The sequence below is a fragment of the Chiloscyllium punctatum genome, chromosome 5 (genome assembly GCF_047496795.1).
Source record: "Chiloscyllium punctatum isolate Juve2018m chromosome 5, sChiPun1.3, whole genome shotgun sequence".
In the NCBI taxonomy this organism is placed as follows: Eukaryota; Metazoa; Chordata; class Chondrichthyes; order Orectolobiformes; family Hemiscylliidae; genus Chiloscyllium; species Chiloscyllium punctatum.
Genome location: NC_092743.1, coordinates 4,027,289 through 4,048,207, shown reverse-complemented (window position 1 = coordinate 4,048,207; position 20,919 = coordinate 4,027,289). Strand labels below are relative to the sequence as shown.

Genomic DNA, 20,919 nt, shown 5'->3' with positions numbered 1-20,919 from the left:
AACTCTGACCCTCAGTGTGGTTATCTGACCCTCAGTGTGGTTATCTGACCCTCAGTGTGGTAACTCTGACCCTCAGTGTGGTTACTCTGACCCTCGGTCTGGTAACCCTGACCCTCAGTGTGGTAACCCTGACCCTCAGTGTGGTTACTCTGACCCTCAGTGTGGTTACACTGACCCTCAGTGTGGTAACTCTGACCCTCAGTGTGGTAACCCTGACCCTCAGTGTGGTTACGCTGACCCTCAGTGTGGTAACCCTGACCCTCAGTGTGGTTACTCTGACCCTCAGTGTGGTTACACTGACCCTCAGTGTGGTAACCCTGACCCTCAGTGTGGTTACTCTGACCCTCAGTGTGGTAACTCTGACCCTCAGTGTGGTAACTCTGACCCTCAGTGTGGTTATCTGACCCTCAGTGTGGTAACTCTGACCCTCAGTGTGGTTATCTGACCCTCAGTGTGGTTACTCTGACCCTCAGTGTGGTAACCCTGACCCTCAGTGTGGTTACTCTGACCCTCAGTGTGGTAACCCTGACCCTCAGTGTGGTTATCTGACCCTCAGTGTGGTTACTCTGACCCTCAGTGTGGTTATCTGACCCTCAGTGTGGTAACCCTGACCCTCAGTGTGGTTACACTGACCCTCAGTGTGGTAACCCTGACCCTCAGTGTGGTTATCTGACCCTCAGTGTGGTAACCCTGACCCTCAGTGTGGTTACTCTGACCCTCAGTGTGGTTATCTGACCCTCAGTGTGGTTACTCTGACCCTGAGTGTGGTAACCCTGACCCTCAGTATGGTTACTCTGACCCTCAGTGTGGTTACTCTGACCCTCAGTGTGGTAACTCTGACCCTCAGTGTGGTTATCTGACCCTCAGTGTGGTTATCTGACCCTCAGTGTGGTTACTCTGACCCTCAGTGTGGTTATCTGACCCTCAGTGTGGTAACTCTGACCCTCAGTGTGGTTATCTGACCCTCAGTGTGGTTATCTGACCCTCAGTGTGGTTACTCTGACCCTCAGTGTGGTTATCTGACCCTCAGTGTGGTAACTCTGACCCTCAGTGTGGTTATCTGACCCTCAGTGTGGTAACTCTGACCCTCAGTGTGGTTACTCTGACCCTCAGTGTGGTTATCTGACCCTCAGATGGTTACTCTGACCCTCAGTGTGGTAACGCTGACCCTCAGTGTGGTAACTCTGACCCTCAGTGTGGTTACACTGACCCTCAGTGTGGTAAACCTGACCCTCAGTGTGGTTACTCTGACCCTCAGTGTGGTTACTCTGACCCTCAGTGTGGTAACCCTGACCCTCAGTGTGGTTACTCTGACCCTCAGTGTGGTTACTCTGACCCTCAGTGTGGTTACACTGACCCTCAGTGTGGTAACTCTGACCCTCAGTGTGGTAACCCTGACCCTCAGTGTGGTTACTCTGACCCTCAGTGTGGTTATCTGACCCTCAGTGTGGTTACTCTGACCCTCAGTGTGGTTACACTGACCCTCAGTGTGGTAACCCTGACCCTCAGTGTGGTTACTCTGACCCTCAGTGTGGTAACCCTGACCCTCAGTGTGGTAACCCTGACCCTCAGTGTGGTTACACTGACCCTCAGTGTGGTAACTCTGACCCTCAGTGTGGTTATCTGACCCTCAGTGTGGTTACTCTGACCCTCAGTGTGGTAACCCTGACCCTCAGTGTGGTTACTCTGACCCTCAGTGTGGTAACCCTGACCCTCAGTGTGGTTATCTGACCCTCAGTGTGGTTACTCTGACCCTCAGTGTGGTTATCTGACCCTCAGTGTGGTAACCCTGACCCTCAGTGTGGTTACTCTGACCCTCAGTGTGGTTATCTGACCCTCAGTGTGGTAACTCTGACCCTCAGTGTGGTTACTCTGACCCTCGGTCTGGTAACCCTGACCCTCAGTGTGGTAACCCTGACCCTCAGTGTGGTTACTCTGACCCTCAGTGTGGTAACTCTGACCCTCAGTGTGGTTACACTGACCCTCAGTGTGGTAACCCTGACCCTCAGTGTGGTTATCTGACCCTCAGTGTGGTAACCCTGACCCTCAGTGTGGTTACTCTGACCCTCAGTGTGGTTATGTGACCCTCAGTGTGGTTACTCTGACCCTCAGTGTGGTAACCCTGACCCTCAGTATGGTTACTCTGACCCTCAGTGTGGTTACTCTGACCCTCAGTGTGGTAACTCTGACCCTCAGTGTGGTTATCTGACCCTCAGTGTGGTTATCTGACCCTCAGTGTGGTTACTCTGACGCTCAGTGTGGTTATCTGACCCTCAGTGTGGTAACTCTGACCCTCAGTGTGGTTATCTGACCCTCAGTGTGGTAACTCTGACCCTCAGTGTGGTTACTCTGACCCTCAGTGTGGTTATCTGACCCTCAGTGTGGTTACTCTGACCCTCAGTGTGGTTATCTGACCCTCAGATGGTTACTCTGACCCTCAGTGTGGTAACGCTGACCCTCAGTGTGGTAATTCTGACCCTCAGTGTGGTTACACTGACCCTCAGTGTGGTTACTCTGACCCTCAGTGTGGTTACTCTGACCCTCAGTGTGGTAACCCTGACCCTCAGTGTGGTTACTCTGACCCTCAGTGTGGTTATCTGACCCTCAGTGTGGTTACTCTGACCCTCAGTGTGGTTACACTGACCCTCAGTGTGGTAACTCTGACCCTCAGTGTGGTAACCCTGACCCTCAGTGTGGTTACTCTGACCCTCAGTGTGGTTATCTGACCCTCAGTGTGGTTACTCTGACCCTCAGTGTGGTTACACTGACCCTCAGTGTGGTAACCCTGACCCTCAGTGTGGTTACTCTGACCCTCAGTGTGGTAACTCTGACCCTCAGTGTGGTTATCTGACCCTCAGTGTGGTTACTCTGACCCTCAGTGTGGTAACCCTGACCCTCAGTGTGGTAACCCTGACCCTCAGTGTGTTTACTCTGACCCTCATTGTGGTTATCTGACCCTCAGTGTGGTTACTCTGACCCTCAGTGTGGTTACACTGACCCTCAGTGTGGTAACTCTGACCCTCAGTGTGGTAACCCTGACCCTCAGTGTGGTTACTCTGACCCTCAGTGTGGTTATCTGACCCTCAGTGTGGTTACTCTGACCCTCAGTGTGGTTACACTGACCCTCAGTGTGGTAACCCTGACCCTCAGTGTGGTTATCTGACCCTCAGTGTGGTAACCCTGACCCTCAGTGTGGTTACTCTGACCCTCAGTGTGGTTACTCTGACCCTCAGTGTGGTTACTCTGACCCTCAGTGTGGTAACCCTGACCCTCAGTGTGGTTACTCTGACCCTCAGTGTGGTTACACTGACCCTCAGTGTGGTTACACTGACCCTCAGTGTGGTTACTCTGACCCTCAGTGTGGTAACTCTGACCCTCAGTGTGGTTACACTGACCCTCAGTGTGGTAACTCTGACCCTCAGTGTGGTTATCTGACCCTCAGTGTGGTTACTCTGACCCTCAGTGTGGTTACACTGACCCTCAGTGTGGTTACTCTGACCCTCAGTGTGGTAACTCTGACCCTCAGTGTGGTTATCTGACCCTCAGTGTGGTTACTCTGACCCTCAGTGTGGTTATCTGACCCTCAGTGTGATAACTCTGACCCTCAGTGTGGTTACTCTGACCCTCAGTGTGGTTATCTGACCCTCAGTGTGGTTACTCTGACCCTCAGTGTGGTTATCTGACCCTCAGATGGTTACTCTGACCCTCAGTGTGGTAACGCTGACCCTCAGTGTGGTAACTCTGACCCTCAGTGTGGTTACACTGACCCTCAGTGTGGTAACCCTGACCCTCAGTGTGGTTATCTGACCCTCAGTGTGGTTACCCTGACCCTCAGTGTGGTTACTCTGACCCTCAGTGTGGTTATCTGACCCTCAGTGTGGTTACTCTGACCCTCAGTGTGGTTACACTGACCCTCAGTGTGGTAACTCTGACCCTCAGTGTGGTAACCCTGACCCTCAGTGTGGTTACTCTGACCCTCAGTGTGGTTATCTGACCCTCAGTGTGGTTACTCTGACCCTCAGTGTGGTTACACTGACCCTCAGTGTGGTAACCCTGACCCTCAGTGTGGTTACTCTGACCCTCAGTGTGGTAACTCTGACCCTCAGTGTGGTTATCTGACCCTCAGTGTGGTTACACTGACCCTCAGTGTGGTAACCCTGACCCTCAGTGTGGTAACCCTGACCCTCAGTGTGGTTACTCTGACCCTCAGTGTGGTTACGCTGACCCTCAGTGTGGTAACCCTGACCCTCAGTGTGGTTATCTGACCCTCAGTGTGCTTACTCTGACCCTCAGTGTGGTTCTCTGACCCTCAGTGTGGTTGTCTGACCCTCAGATGGTTACTCTGACCCTCAGTGTGGTTACTCTGACCCTCAGTGTGGTTACGCTGACCCTCAGTGTGGTAACGCTGACCCTCAGTGTGGTAACTCTGACCCTCAGTGTGGTTATCTGACCCTCAGATGGTTACTCTGACCCTCAGTGTGGTTACGCTGACCCTCAGTGTGGTAACTCTGACCCTCAGTGTGGTTACGCTGACCCTCAGTGTGGTAACCCTGACCCTCAGTGTGGTAACCCTGACCCTCAGTGTGGTTACGCTGACCCTCAGTGTGGTAACCCTGACCCTCAGTGTGGTTACTCTCACCCTCAGTGTGGTTATCTGACCCTCAGTGTGGTTATCTGACCCTCAGTGTGGTTACTCTGACCCTCAGTGTGGTTATCTGATCCTCAGTGTGGTTATCTGACCCTCAGTGTGGTTACTCTGACCCTCAGTGTGGTTACTCTGACCCTCAGTGCGGTTACTCTGATCCTCAGTGTGGTTACTCTGACCCTCAGTGTGGTTATCTGACCCTCAGTGTGGTTACTCTGACCCTCAGTGTGGTTATCTGACCCTCAGTGTGGTTACTCTGACCCTCAGTGTTTTAACCCTGACCCTCAGTGTGGTTACTCTGACCCTCAGTGTGGTTATCTGACCCTCAGTGTGGTTACTCTGACCCTCAGTGTGGTTACACTGACCCTCAGTGTGGTAACCCTGACCCTCAGTGTGGTTACTCTGACCCTCAGTGTGGTAACCCTGACCCTCAGTGTGGTTATCTGACCCTCAGTGTGGTTACTCTGACCCTCAGTGTGGTAACCGTGACCCTCAGTGTGGTTACACTGACCCTCAGTGTGGTTACTCTGACCCTCAGTGTGGTTACACTGACCCTCAGTGTGGTTATCTGACCCTCAGTGTGGTTACACTGACCCTCAGTGTGGTTACTCTGACCCTCAGTGTGGTTATCTGACCCTCAGTGTGGTTATCTGACCCTCAGTGTGGTTACTCTGACCCTCAGTGTGGTTATCTGACCCTCAGTGTGGTAACTCTGACCCTCAGTGTGGTTACTCTGACCCTCAGTGTGGTTATCTGACCCTCAGTGTGGTTACTCTGACCCTCAGTGTGGTTATCTGACCCTCAGTGTGGTAACCCTGACCCTCAGTGTGGTTACTCTGACCCTCAGTGTGGTTATCTGACCCTCAGTGTGGTTACACTGACCCTCAGTGTGGTAACCCTGACCCTCATTGTGGTTATCTGACCCTCAGTGTGGTAACTCTGACCCTCAGTGTGGTTACTCTGACCCTCAGTGTGGTTACACTGACCCTCAGTGTGGTTATCTGACCCTCAGTGTGGTAACCCTGACCCTCACTGTGGTAACTCTGACCCTCAGTGTGGTTATCTGACCCTCAGTGTGGTATCCCTGACCCTCAGTGTGGTTACATTGACCCTCACTGAGGGTCAGAGTAACCACACTGAGGGTCAGAGTAACCATACTGAGGGTCAGTGTAACCACACTGAGGGTCACGGTTACCACACTGAGGGTCAGAGTAACCACACTGAGGGTCAGAGTAACCATACTGAGGGTCAGAGTAACCACACTGAGGGTCAGAGTAACCACACTGAGGGTCAGAGTAACCAAACCGACGGTCAGCTTAACCACACTGAGAGTCAGAGTAACCACACTGAGGGTCAGTGTAACCACACTGAGGGTCACGGTTACCACACTGAGGGTCAGAGTAACCACACTGAGGGTCAGTGTAACCACACTGAGGGTCAGGGTTACCACACTGAGGGTCAGAGTAACCACACTGAGGGTCAGTGTAACCACACTGAGGGTCAGATAACCACACTGAGGGTCAGAGTAACCACACTGAGGGTCAGATAACCACACTGAGGGTCAGAGTTACCACACTGAGGGTCAGTGTAACCACACTGAGGGTCAGAGTTACCACACTGAGGGTCAGAGTAACCACACTGAGGGTCAGTGTAACCACACTGAGGGTCAGAGTAACCACACTGAGGGTCAGATAACCACACTGAGGGTCAGAGTAACCACACTGAGGGTCAGATAACCACACTGAGGGTCAGAGTAACCACACTGAGGGTCAGCGTAACCACACTGAGGGTCAGAGTAACCACACTGAGGGTCAGATAACCACACTGAGGGTCAGGGTTACCACACTGAGGGTCAGAGTAACCACACTGAGGGTCAGGGTTACCACACTGAGAGTCAGATAATCACACTGAGGGTCAGAGTAACCACACTGAGGGTCAGATAACCACACTGAGGGTCAGAGTAACCACACTGAGGGTCAGAGTTACCACACTGAGGGTTAGATAACCACACTGAGGGTCAGATAACCACACTGAGGGTCAGAGTAACCACACTGAGGGTCAGATAACCACACTGAGGGTCAGAGTAACCACACTGAGGGTCAGAGTTACCACACTGAGGGTCAGTGTAACCACACTGAGGGTCAGATAACCACACTGAGGGTCAGAGTAACCACACTGAGGGTCAGATAACCACACTGAGGGTCAGAGTAACCACACTGAGTGTCAGAGTTACCACACTGAGGGTCAGATAACCACACTGAGGGTCAGATAACCACACTGAGGGTCAGAGTTACCACACTGAGGGTCAGATAACCACACTGAGGGTCAGAGTAACCACACTGAGGGTCAGATAACCACACTGAGGGTCAGAGTAACCACACTGAGGGTCAGATAAACACACTGAGGGTCAGAGCTCGATCAGAAATTTCAATTTCAATTTCAGAGAGGGAAATCTACCATCCTCACCTGGTCTGGCCTACACGTGACTCCAGGTCCATACCAATGTGGCTCTCTCTGATCTGCCCCCTGATTGGCCACTCTGCTCAAGGGGCCACTGGGGATGGGTGAGGAATACTGGGCCTTCCCTCAATGAAGCTCCTCCCCAGAGTAGGGCAGGGGACTCTGAGTGAGATACGGATTTGGAAGACGTTACAGAGGCAGCTGAGGAAAAGGAGAAAGGGTTTAGAATTGGGAGATTTCCCGGTCAGGGCCGGTGTGGAGAACGGGGTGGATGGGACTTGGAGTGAGTTTGGACACTGGGATTCCTGCGCTGGTCGAGCTGCTGACTTTACAATGCTGTACTCGAAGGGTTAACTTCCATAACCTTCTAGCTTTGACATTGTCTGATGAACTCCATTTCTAATGGTCTGTGAACGGGAACCCAGTGAGAACCCAGCAGACGGCAGGGCTCTCCAACTGGTTTATGGCCACTGAGGAAGAGGTGAAAGGTTACAGTGAGTAAGAGAAGGAGAGAAGTACCATGTGGGGTAGTTACACTCCCTAATCCTTCCTGCCAGGCCTTTCTTGTGCTCCCTCCTGGCTCTCCTCAGTCCATTTCCGAGCTCTTTCCCAGCAAGCCTGTAATCCTCTATAAGGTAACAACAATGACTGCAGATGCTGGAAACCAGATTCGGGATTAGTGGTGCTGGAAGAGCACAGCAGTTCAGGCAGCATCCAAGTAGCTTCGAAATCGTCGATTTCGAAGCTACTTGGATGCTGCCTGAACTGCTGTGCTCTTCCAGTACCACTAATCCAGATTTTTTAATCCTCTATAGCTGTGCTAGATCCTTGCTGTTAGTGGTAGGCACTGTACTGATTCTGCACAGGGGACTCAAAGGGGTATCAAGAACAATGGGCTGTCTCTGTTGGAACTCAGTGAGAAGTTCAAAGAATTAGTCAACAGCTCAGTGTTGGGATCAGGGCGCAGAAGAGTCCTCTGCAGAATTATTGGTTCCATCCGACAGAGTGAGGGGTCAAAAACCCACAAAGAGTATGAGCTTGCTGCAGCTGAGCCTGGTTAGAGGTCAAAGAGTGACAAACACACTGGGGTAGTTGTAGTGCAGTGAATCCAGCTGTCGGTGAATGAGAACTGGGGATACAGCTTCACGGTCCAGGGCAGTGAAACAGGAAAAGGACTTGAATAATTATTCAGGCACTCGATGTCACTATGGTGATTGAGAGGGGGTTTTTAGACCAGATCAGCTACAGTGAAGAAACGTGACCCCTTTGTGAAATGTAATGATATTTGGTGAGATTTGAACCATTGGGACATTAATGTCTGGGTGGGAGATGTTGCTCAGAAATCTGTGGGGTCTGTCTTGATAAAGTTTGCTATTTGATGTTTAACATAGAACATAGAAAAGTACAGCACAGAACAGGCCCTTAGGCCCACGATGTTGTGCCGAGATTTAATCCTAATGTAAAATATAGTAACTTAACCTACACACCCCTCAACTCACTGCCATCCATGTGCATGTCCAGCAGTCGCTTAATGTCCCCAATGACTCTGCTTCCACCACCACAGCTGGCAACACATTCCATGCGTTCACAACTCTCTGCATAAAGAACCTACCTCTGATGTCTCCTTTATACCTTCATCCTAATATCTTCAAACGATGACTTCTCGTACCAGTCAATCCTGCCCTGGGGAAAAGTCTCTGGCCATTGATCCTATCTATTGCACTCATTATTTTGTACACCTCGATCAGGTCTCCTCTCTTCCCCCTTTTCTCCAGAGAGAAAAGTCTGAGCTTATTCAACCTTTCTTCATACGGCAAGCCCTCCAGTCCAGGCAGCATCCTGGTAAACCTTCTTTGCACCCTCTCCAAAGCCTCTGTATCTTTCCTATAGTAGGGCGACCAGAACTGGACACAATATTCCAAGTGTGGTCTCACCAGGGACTTGTAGAGCTGCAGCAAAACCTTGCGGCTCTTAAACTCGATCCCCCTGTTAATGAAAGCCAAAATACTATATGCTTTCTGAACAACCCTATCCACTTGGGTGGCAACTTTGAGGAATCTATGTACTTGCACACCCAGATCCCTCTGTTCCTCCACAATGCCAAGAATCCTGTCGTTAATCCTATATTCAGCATTTGAGTCCAACCTTCCAAAATGCATCACTTCACATTTATCCAGGTTGAACTCCATCTGCCATTTCTCAGCCCAGCTCTGTATCCTGTCTGTGTCACGCTGCAGCCTGCAGTGGCCCTTGATACTATCAATGACACCTCCAACCTCCGTGTCATCTGCAAATTTACTAACCCACCCCTCAATCTCCTCATCCAAGTCATTTATAAAAATTACAAAGAACAGAGGCCCAAGAACAGAGCCCTGTGGGACTCCACTCAACACTGACCTCCAGGCAGAATACTTTCCATCTACAACCACTCACTGCCTTCTGTCAGCCAGCCAATTCTGAATCCAGATAGCCAAATCTCCCTGTATCCCATACCTCCTGACCTTCTGAATGAGCCTACCATGGGGAACCTTATCAAATGCCTTGCTGAAGTCCATATACACCACATCCACAGCTCAACCCTCATCAACTTTTCTAGTCACCTCCTCAAAGAACTCAATAAGATTTGTGAGGCATGACCTGCCCCTCACAAAGCCATGCTGACTGCCTTTAATCACACTATGTTTTGTCAAATAGTCATAAATCCTATCCCTCAGAATTCTTTCCAAAACCTTGCTGACCACAGACGTAAGACCGACTGGTCTGTAATTGCCAGGGATTTCCCTATTACCCTTCTTGAAAAGAGGAACAACATTCACCTCCCTCCAATCCTCCGTTACGACTCTTGTGGAGAGTGAGGAGACAAATATCCTCACCAGCGGTTTCACAACCTCCTTTCTCACTTCCTGGAGCAGCCTCGGATAAATCTGGTCTGGCCCTGGGGACTTATCAATCTTAATGTTTTCCAAAGGTTCCAGCATATCAACTTTATCAATCTTGATCTGGTCAAGTGTGTTCCCAGCTCCTCTTAAGTTCTCATTTACAGCAAGTTCCCTTTCCTTGGTGAAAACCGAAGCAAAACACTCATTTAGGGGCTTCCCCTATCTGCTCAGACTCCATGCACAAGTTCCCTCCGCTATCCCTGACTGGTCTTACCTTCTCCCTGATCATTCTCTTATTCCTCACGTATGAGTAAAATGCCTTTGGGTTCTCCCTAATCCTTCCTGCCAGGCCTTTCTCATGCCCCCTCCTGGCTCTCCTCAGTCCATTTCTGAGCTCTTTTCAAGCAAGTCTGTAATCCTCTAAAGCTGTGCTAGATCCTTGCTTTCTCCACCTTACATAAGCTGCCTTCTTCCTTTTGATAAGAAGTTCCTCTGTTCTCATCATCCAAGGTTTCTTAATCTTACCCCTTCTTACCTGTCTCAGAGAAACAAATTTGTGCGTCACTGGCAACAACTGCTCCTTAAACAGTCTCCATATATCTGCTGTGTCCTTTCTGTGGAATAATTGCTCCCAGTCTGTACTTCCCAACTCCTATTTGATAGCGTCATAATTTCCTTTTCCCTAATTAAATATTTTCCCTCCGTAACTGCTCCTTTCCCTCTCCAAGGCTAAATGTGAGGCAGTTGTGGTCACTGTCCCCAAAGTGTTCTCCCACCGCGAGATCTAACACCTGTCCTGGCTCTTTGCCGAGCACCAAATCCAAAATGGCCTCTCCCCTCGTTGGCCTGTCTACATACTGACTAAGGATACCCTCCTGAACACACCTGACAAAAATGGCTCCATCCAAACCATCTGCACTAAGGAGGTTCCAGTCGATGTTGTGAAAGTTGAAATCACCCATAACAACAATCCTGCTACATCTGCATTTTTCCAGAATCTGTCCGCCTATGAGATCTTCAATCCCCCTACTGCTATTAGGGGGTCTGTAGAAAACCCCAAATGCGGTGGCTGTTCCCTTGCTGTTCCTAACTTCCACCATACTGACAGGAGACAAACCTTCCTCAACCAACTTTGTTTCTTTAGCTGTGATGCACTCTCTGATTAGCAATGCTACACCCCTCCTCTTTTTCCACCCTTACTGTTCTTTTTAAATGTTCTAAACCCTGGAACATCAAGCAACCAAACTTGCCCCTGTGAAACCCCCATCTCCGTTATGGCCACAACATCGTAGCCCCAAGTACTGATCCATGCTCGAAGTTCGTCACTCTTATTTCGGACACTCCTTGCATTAAAGCAGACACACTTTAACCGATCCCTTTGTTTCATCGCGTGAGAAACCTTCCTGATAGATTCAATACATCCCCAACTGACCCCCTCTCAGACATGTGGCTCTGATTCCCACCCTCCTGCCAAACTAGTTTAAATCCTCCCGAATCCAACGAGCAGATCTCCCACCCAGGACATTTGTGCCCCTCCAGTTCAGGTGCAACCCATCCTTCATGTACAGGTCCCACCTTCCCCAGAAGGTATCCCAATGGTCTAGGTATCTGAAGCCCTCCCTCCTGCACCAGCCTTGCAGCCACATGTTAAGCTGCATTCGCTGCCTGTTCCTCACCTCACTATCTCGTGGCACCGGTAGCAAACCTGAGATCACTACTGTACTCGTCCTGCTCTTCAGCTTCCAACCTAACTCTCTGTAGTCACTTTTCAGATCCTCAATCCCTTTCCTGACTATGTCATTGGTGCCAATATGTACCATGATTTTTGGCTGCTCACCCTCCCCCTTCAGAATCTTGTAAACTCGATCAGCGACATCCCGGACCCTGGCACTGGGGAGGCAACAAACCTTCCGGGAGTCCCGTTCCTGACCACAAAATCTCCTGTCAATCCGTCTAACTATTGAGTCCCCTACCACTAGTGCTTTTCTATTCTTCTCCCTTCCCTTCTGAGCCACAGGGCCAGGCTTAGTGCCAGAGACCTGACAACTATGGCTTTCCCCTGGTAGGCTGTCCCCACCAGCAGTATCCAAAACGGTATACTTATTGCTGAGGGGAACAGCCACAGGGGATCCCTGCTCTGACCGTCAGTTCCCTTTCCTCCCCCTGACAGTAACCCAGCTGTCCTTATCCTGTGTCTAGGGAGTGACCACCTCCCTGTACATCCTCTCAATTTCCCCCTCAGCCTCCCGGATGATCCGTAGTTCATCCAGCTCCAGCTCCAGTTCCCTAACTCGGTTTTCGAGGAGCTGGAGTTGGGTGCACTTCCCGCAGATGTAGTCAGCAGAGACATGGGAAGTGTCTCTCCTCTGCCACATTCTGCAGGAGGAACATGCAACTGCCCTAACATCTACATCCTGCTACTCTGAAAGCCCGCACAGGATTAAACAAGGGAAGGGAACGAAAAAGAAACCTGAAAACTTACCGAGTTAACAGACTCTTAGTAAGGTTAGAGGAGGAGGGTGGGAGGGAGGCCCTACGGTGTAGGGTCTCGGATTTAGAGCTCACCCACTTAAACACTTCCCAGCAGCCCTCACTGCTCTGTTCAAAATGACACATCTTCATTACCTGAGTGTGAGGAAGGCCAGGCACCATGTAATTCTCACACGCTCTTGGTTCTCGATCCTTGTTTTTGTCTCTGTCTTTTTCCCTCCACCCTCTCATTCTCTATACCTCCCCATATCATCCTGTACCTCCCTATACCCCACTATACCTCCCTGTACCCTCCCCCATACCTTCCTGTACTTCCCTGTAGCCCCACCCCATGCCTTTCTATACCTCCCTATACCCCCTGTACACCCTGTACCTCCCTATATCTCCCTAAACCCCCCTGTACCTCCCTATATCTTCCTGTAACTCCCTATACTTCCCTATACCCCCTATACCTCTCTATACTCCCTATAGCTCCCTGTACCTCCTTATACCCCCATACCCCCGTACCTCACTGTACCTCCCTATACCCCCATATCTCACTATACCTCCCTTTATCTCCCTATACCTCCCTATACTCCCTATAGCTCCCTGTACCTCTCCACACCCCCCTGTACCTCTCTGTACTTCCCTGTACCTCCCTATACCTTCCTATACCTCCCTATACCTCCCTGTACCTCTCTGTACTTCCCTGTACCTCCCTATACCTTCCTATACCTCCCTATACCTCCCTGTACCTCTCTGTACTTCCCTGTACCTCCCTATACCTTCCTATACCTCCTTGTACCTCCCTGTACCTCCCTATAACCCCCTGTATCTCACTATACCTCCCTATATCTCCCTGTACCTCCCTATATCTCCCTATACCCCCTATATCTCCCTGTACTTCCCTGTACCCCCCTGTACCCCCCTGTACCTCCCTATACCCCCCTGTACCCCCCTGTACCTCCCTGTACCCCCCTGTACCCCCCTGTACCTCCCTGTACCCCCCTGTACTTCCCTGTTTCTCTCTGTACCTCCCTATACCCCCCTGTAACTCCCTGTACCCCCCTGTACCCCCCTATACCCCCCGTACCCCCCTGTACCCCCCTGTACCTCCCTATACCCCCCTGTACCTCCCTGTACCCCCCTGTACCCCCCTGTACCTCCCTGTACCCCCCTGTACCCCCCTGTACCTCCCTGTTTCTCTCTGTACCTCCCTATACCCCCCTGTACCTCCCTGTACCCCCCTGTACTCCCCTGTACCTCCCTATACCCCCCTGTACCCCCCTGTACCTCCCTGTACCCCCCTGTACCCCCCTGTACCTCCCTATACCCCCCTGTACCCCCCTGTACCTCCCTGCACCCCCCGTACCCCCCTGCACCCCCCTGTACCCCCCTGTACCCCCCTGTACCCCCCTGTACCTCCTTGCACCCCCCTGTACCTCCCTGCACCCCCCTGTACCCCCCTGTACCTCCCTATACCCCCCTGTACCTCCTTACACCCCCCTGTACCTCCCTGCACCCCCCTGTACCCCCCTGTACCTCCTTGCACCCCCCTGTACCCCCCTGTACCCCCTGTACCTCCCTGTACCCCCCTGTACCTCCCTGTACCCCCCTGTACCTCCCTATACCCCCCTGTACCCCCCTGTACCCCCCTGTACCTCCCTGTACCCCCCTGTACCCCCCTGTACCCCCCTGTACCTCCCTATACCCCCCTGTACCCCCCTGTACCCCCCTGTACCTCCCTGTACCCCCCTGTACCCCCCTGTACTTCCCTGTTTCTCTCTGTACCTCCCTATACACCCCTGTACCTCCCTGTACCTCTCTATACCTCCCTGAAACTCCCTATACCCCCCTATACCTCCCTGTACCTCCCTATACCTCCCTATACCCCCCTGTACCTCCCTCTACCTCCCTGTACCTACTTGTACCCCCCTATACACCCCTATACCTCCCTGTACCCCACTATACCTCCCTATATCTTTCTCTAACCCCTGTACCTCCCTCTACCCCCCGTACGTCCCTATACCCCCTATACCCCCCTGTACCTCCCGATACCCCCTATACACCCCATACCGATCTATATCTCCCAGTACCCCCCTGCACCTCCTTATACATCCCTATACCTCCCTATACCCCCACTGTACCTCCCTATACCTCCCTATACCCCCACTGTACCTCCCTATACCTCCCTATACCCCCACTGTACCTCCCTATACCTCCCTATACCCCCACTGTACCTCCCTATACCTCCCTATACCCCCACTGTACCTCCCTATACCTCCCTATACCCCCACTGTACCTCCCTATACCTCCCTGTGCTACCCTGTACCCGCTATATCTCCCTATACCTCCCTATACCCCCCGTACACTCCATACCTCCCTATATCTCCCAGTACCCCCCTGTACTTCCCTATACCCTCTATACCTCCCTGGACCTCCCTATATCCCCCTGCACCTCCTTGTACACCACACCCCTCCATACCTCCCTATACCCCCTGTACACCCCATACCTCTCTATATCTCCCAGTACCCCCCCTGTACCTCTCTGTACCTCCCTATACCTCCCTGTACCTACCTGTACCTCCCTATACCTCCCTATACCCCCTATAGCTCCATGTGCCTCCCTGTACCTCCCTGTACCCCCCCCGTACCCCCCGTACCTCCTTTTACCCCCCAGTACCTCCCTGTTCCCCCCTGTACCTCCCTGTACATCCCTGTACCTCCCTATATCCCCTATACCCACCTGTACCTCCCTATATGCCCCTTACCCCCCTGTACCTCCCTATACCCCCCATACCCCCTGTACCTCTCTATACCCCCCTGTACCTCCCTATACCCCCCATACCCCCCTGTATCTCTCTATACCCCCTGTACCTCCCTATACCCCCCATACCCATCTATACCCCCCGTACCTCCCTGTACCTCCCTATACCCCCCTATACCCCCTGTACCTCTCTATATCCCCCTGTACCTCCCTATACCCCCCATACCCCCTGTACCTCTCTATACCCCCCTGTACCTCCCTATACCCCCCATACCCCCTGTACCTCTCTATACCCCCCCCGTACCCCCCCGTACCCCCCCGTACCCCCCTGTCCCTCCCTGTCCCTCCCTATACCCCCCCCGTACCCCCCTATACCCCCCCGTACCCCCCCGTACCCCCCCATACCCCCCCCGTACCCCCCCGTACCCCCCCCCCCCGTCCCCCCTGTCCCTCCTCTACATGGGCCTGTCCAGCTGCAGCTCTCCCTCTCTGTTTTTCTCACTCAATTTCTCTCTCAAGTTTCGCTCTGTTTCTTCCTTCTTCTTTCTCCCTCTCCCTCTTCTTCTACCTCATTCCCTCTCTCTCTGTCTCTTTCTTTCTTTTCTCTCTCTGTCTCTGTCTCCCCCTCCCTCTGTGTCGTGTTTGAGGGCTCTGATTCCTGAACTAATTGGAGGATATATGAGCAGAAGGGTCTTTCCTGAAGGGGTTCGGTTTGAGAAATGTGGAAAGGATGTTTCCTCTTGTGGAAGATTCTAGAAACAGGAGCCACTGTTCAACGTGAAGGGGCTCACCTGTTTACGACGAACCTTTCTCCCAGAGGGAGGTGAGTTTTTGGAAGTCCCTTCCTGCGAAGCAGGAGAATGCTGGAATAGTTTTAAAAGGGAGTTCAATTCTCAGCACTGACCCTCCGACAGTACAGCACTCCCTCAGCACTGACCCTCCGACAGTGCGGCGCTCCCTCAGCACTGACCCTCCGACAGTGCCCACTCCCTCAGCACTGACCCTCCGACAGTGCGGCGCTCCCTCAGCACTGACCCTCCGACAGTACAGCACTCCCTCAGCACTGACCCTCCGACAGTACAGCACTCCCTCAGCACTGACCCTCCGACAGTGCGGCGCTCCCTCAGCACTGACCCTCCGACAGTACAGCACTCCCTCAGCACTGACCCTCCGACAGTACAGCACTCCCTCAGCACTGACCCTCCGACAGTACAGCACTCCCTCAGCACTGACCCTCCGACAGTGCCCCACTCCCTCAGCACTGACCCTCCGACAGTACAGCACTCCCTCAGCACTGACCCTGCGACAGTGCCCACTCCCTCAGCACTGACCCTCTGAGAGTGCAGCACTCCCTCAGCACTGACCCTCCGACAGTACAGCACTCCCTCAGCACTGACCCTCTGAGAGTGCAGCACTCCCTCAGCACTGACCCTCTGACAGTGCCCACTCCCTCAGCACTGACCCTCCGACAGTGCCCACTCCCTCAGCACTGACCCTCCGACAGTGCGGTGCTCCCTCAGCACTGACCCTCTGAGAGTGCAGCACTCCCTCAGCACTGACCCTCTGACAGTGCCCACTCCCTCAGCACTGACCCTCCGACAGTGCCCACTCCCTCAGCACTGACCCTCCGACAGTGCCCACTCCCTCAGCACTGACCCTCTGAGAGTGCAGCACTCCCTCAGCACTGACCCTCTGACAGTGCCCACTCCCTCAGCACTGACCCTCTGACAGTGCCCACTCCCTCAGCACACACCCTCCGACACTGCAGCACTCCCTCAGCACTGACCCTCTGACAGTGCCCACTCCCTCAGCACTGACCCTCCGACAGTGCGGTGCTCCCTCAGCACTGACCCTCTGACAGTGCCCACTCCCTCAGCACTGACCCTCTGACAGTGCCCACTCCCTCAGCACTGACCCTCCGACAGTGCCCACTCCCTCAGCACTGACCCTCCGACAGTGCCCACTCCCTCAGCACTGACCCTCCGACAGTGCCCACCCCCTCAGCACTGACCCTCCGACAGTGCCCACTCCCTCAGCACTGACCCTCCGACAGTGCCCACTCCCTCAGCACTGACCCTCCGACAGTGCCCACTCCCTCAGCACTGACCCTCTGACAGTACAGCACTCCCTCAGCACTGACCCTCTGAGAGTGCAGCACTCCCTCAGCACTGACCCTCTGACAGTGCCCACTCCCTCAGCACTGACCCTCTGACAGTGCCCACTCCCTCAGCACTGACCCTCTGACAGTGCAGCACTCCCTCAGCAATGACCCTCTGACAGTGCCTACTCCCTCAGCACTGACCCTCCGACAGTGCGGTGCTCCCTCAGCACTGACCTTCCGACAGTGCGGCACTCCCTCAGCACTGACCCTCCGACAGTGCGGCACTCCCTCAGCACTGACCCTCCGACAGTGCAGCACTCCCTCAGCACAGACCCTCCGACAGTGCAGCACTCCCTCAGCACTGACCCTCCGACAGTGCGGTGCTCCCTCAGCACTGACCCTCCGACAGTGCAGCACTCCCTCAGCACTGACCCTCTGACAGTGCCCACTCCCTCAGCACTGACCCTCCGACAGTGCCCACTCCCTCAGCACTGACCCTCCGACAGTGCCCACTCCCTCAGCACTGACCCTCCGACAGTGCCCACCCCCTCAGCACTGACCCTCCGACAGTGCCCACTCCATCAGCACTGACCCTCCGACAGTGCCCACTCCCTCAGCACTGACCCTCCGACAGTGCCCACTCCCTCAGCACTGACCCTCCGACAGTGCCCACTCCCTCAGCACTGACCCTCCGACAGTGCCCACTCCCTCAGCACTGACCCTCTGACAGTACAGCACTCCCTCAGCACTGACCCTCTGACAGTGCCCACTCCCTCAGCACTGACCCTCTGACAGTGCCCACTCCCTCAGCACTGACCCTCTGACAGTGCCCACTCCCTCAGCACTGACCCTCTGACAGTGCAGCACTCCCTCAGCACTGACCCTCTGACAGTGCCCACTCCCTCAGCACTGACCCTCCGACAGTGCGGTGCTCCCTCAGCACTGACCCTCCGACAGTGCGGCACTCCCTCAGCACTGACCCTCCGACAGTGCCCACTCCCTCAGCACTGACCCTCTGACAGTGCCCACTCCCTCAGCACTGACCCTCCGACAGTGCGGCACTCCCTCAGCACTGACCCTCCGACAGTGCAGCACTCCCTCAGCACAGACCCTCCGACAGTGCAGCACTCCCTCAGCACTGACCCTCTGACAGTGCCCACTCCCTCAGCACTGACCCTCCGACAGTGCGGTGCTCCCTCAGCACTGACCCTCCGACAGTGCGGCACTCCCTCAGCACTGACCCTCCGACAGTGCCCACTCCCTCAGCACTGACCCTCTGACAGTGCCCACTCCCTCAGCACTGACCCTCCGACAGTGCGGCACTCCCTCAGCACTGACCCTCCGACAGTGCGGCACTCCCTCAGCACTGACCCTCCGACAGTGCGGCACTCCCTCAGCACTGACCCTCCGACAGTGCAGCACTCCCTCAGCACAGACCCTCCGACAGTGCAGCACTCCCTCAGCACTGACCCTCCGACAGTGCGGTGCTCCCTCAGCACTGACCCTCCGACAGTGCAGCACTCCCTCAGCACTGACCCTCTGACAGTGCCCACTCCCTCAGCACTGGACCCTCCGACAGTGCCCACGTCCCTCAGCACTGACCCTCCGACAGTGCCCACTCCCTCAGCACTGACCCTCCGACAGTGCCCACCCCCTCAGCACTGACCCTCCGACAGTGCCCACTCCCTCAGCACGGACCCTCCGACAGTGCCCACTCCCTCAGCACTGACCCTCCGACAGTGCCCACTCCCTCAGCACTGACCCTCCGACAGTGCCCACTCCCTCAGCACTGACCCTCTGACAGTACAGCACTCCCTCAGCACTGACCCTCTGACAGTGCCCACTCCCTCAGCACTGACCCTCTGACAGTGCCCACTCCCTCAGCACTGACCCTCTGACAGTGCCCACTCCCTCAGCACTGACCCCTCTGACAGTGCAGCACTCCCTCAGCACTGACCCTCTGACAGTGCCCACTCCCTCAGCACTGACCCTCCGACAGTGCGGTGCTCCCTCAGCACTGACCCTCCGACAGTGCAGCACTCCCTCAGCACTGACCCTCCGACAGTGCCCCACTCCCTCAGCACTGACCCTCTGACAGTGCCCACTCCCTCAGCACTGACCCTCCGACAGTGCGGCACTCCCTCAGCACTGACCCTCCGACAGTGCAGCACTCCCTCAGCACAGACCCTCCGACAGTGCAGCACTCCCTCAGCACTGACCCTCTGACAGTGCCCACTCCCTCAGCACTGACCCTCCGACAGTGCGGTGCTCCCTCAGCACTGACCCTCCGACAGTGCGGCACTCCCTCAGCACTGACCCTCCGACAGTGCCCACTCCCTCAGCACTGACCCTCTGACAGTGCCCACTCCCTCAGCACTGACCCTCCGACAGTGCGGCACTCCCTCAGCACTGACCCTCCGACAGTGCAGCACTCCCTCAGCACAGACCCTCCGACAGTGCAGCACTCCCTCAGCACTGACCCTCTGACAGTGCCCACTCCCTCAGCACTGACCCTCCGACAGTGCGGTGCTCCCTCAGCACTGACCCTCCGACAGTGCAGCACTCCCTCAGCACTGACCCTCTGACAGTGCCCACTCCCTCAGCACTGACCCTCCAACAGTGCCCACTCCCTCAGCACTGACCCTCCGACAGTGCCCATTCCCTCAGCACTGACTCTCCGACAGTGTGGCACTCCCTCAGCACAGACCCTCCGACAGTGCCCATTCCCTCAGCACTGACCCTCCCACAGTGAGGCACTCCCTCATCACTGACCCTCCCACAGTATGGCACTCCCTCAGCACTGACCCTCCGACAGTGCAACACTCCCTCAGCACTGACCCTCCGACAGTGCCCCAATCCCTCAGCACTGACCCTCCGACAGTGCCCACTCCCTCAGCACTGACCCTCCGACAGTGCAGTGCTCCCTCAGCACTGACCCTCCACAAGTGAGGCACTCCCTCATCACTGACCCTCCCACAGTATGGCACTCCCTCAGCACTGACCCTCCGACAGTGCAACACTCCCTCAGCACTGACCCTCCGACAGTGCCCCAATCCCTCAGCACTGACCCTCCGATAGTGCCCACTCCCTCAGCACTGACCCTCCGACAGTGCGGCACTCCCTCAGCACTGACCCTCTGACAGTGCGGCACTCCCTCAGCACTGACCCTCCGACAGTGCGGCGCTCCCTCAGCACTGACCCTCCGACAGTGCGGCACTCCCTCAGCACTGACCCTCCGACAGTGCCCACACCCTCAGCACTGACCCTCCGACAGTGCCCACACCCTCAGCACTGACCCTCCGACAGTGCCCACTCCCTCAGCACTGACCCTCCTACAGTGTGACACTCCCTCAGCACTGACCCTCCGACAGTGTGACACTCCCTCAGCACTGACCCTCCGACAGTGCCCACACCCTCAGCACTGACCCTCCGACAGTGCCCACTCTCTCAGCACTGACCCTCCGACAGTGCCCACTCCCTCAGCACTGACCCTCCGACAGTGCCCACACCCTCAGCACTGACCCTCCGACAGTGTGACACTCCCTCAGCACTGACCCTCCGACAGTGCCCACTTCCCTCAGCACTGACCCTCTGACAG

General features: G+C 54.6%; 1 protein-coding gene across 2 annotated transcripts in view; it reads right to left on the bottom strand.

Moving 5' to 3' along the window:
• LOC140476835 (acid-sensing ion channel 1C-like) overlaps positions 1-20,919 on the bottom strand; it is a 474,098-nt gene that overhangs the window by 243,356 nt on the left and 209,823 nt on the right. The gene's annotated exons all lie outside the window — the stretch shown is intronic.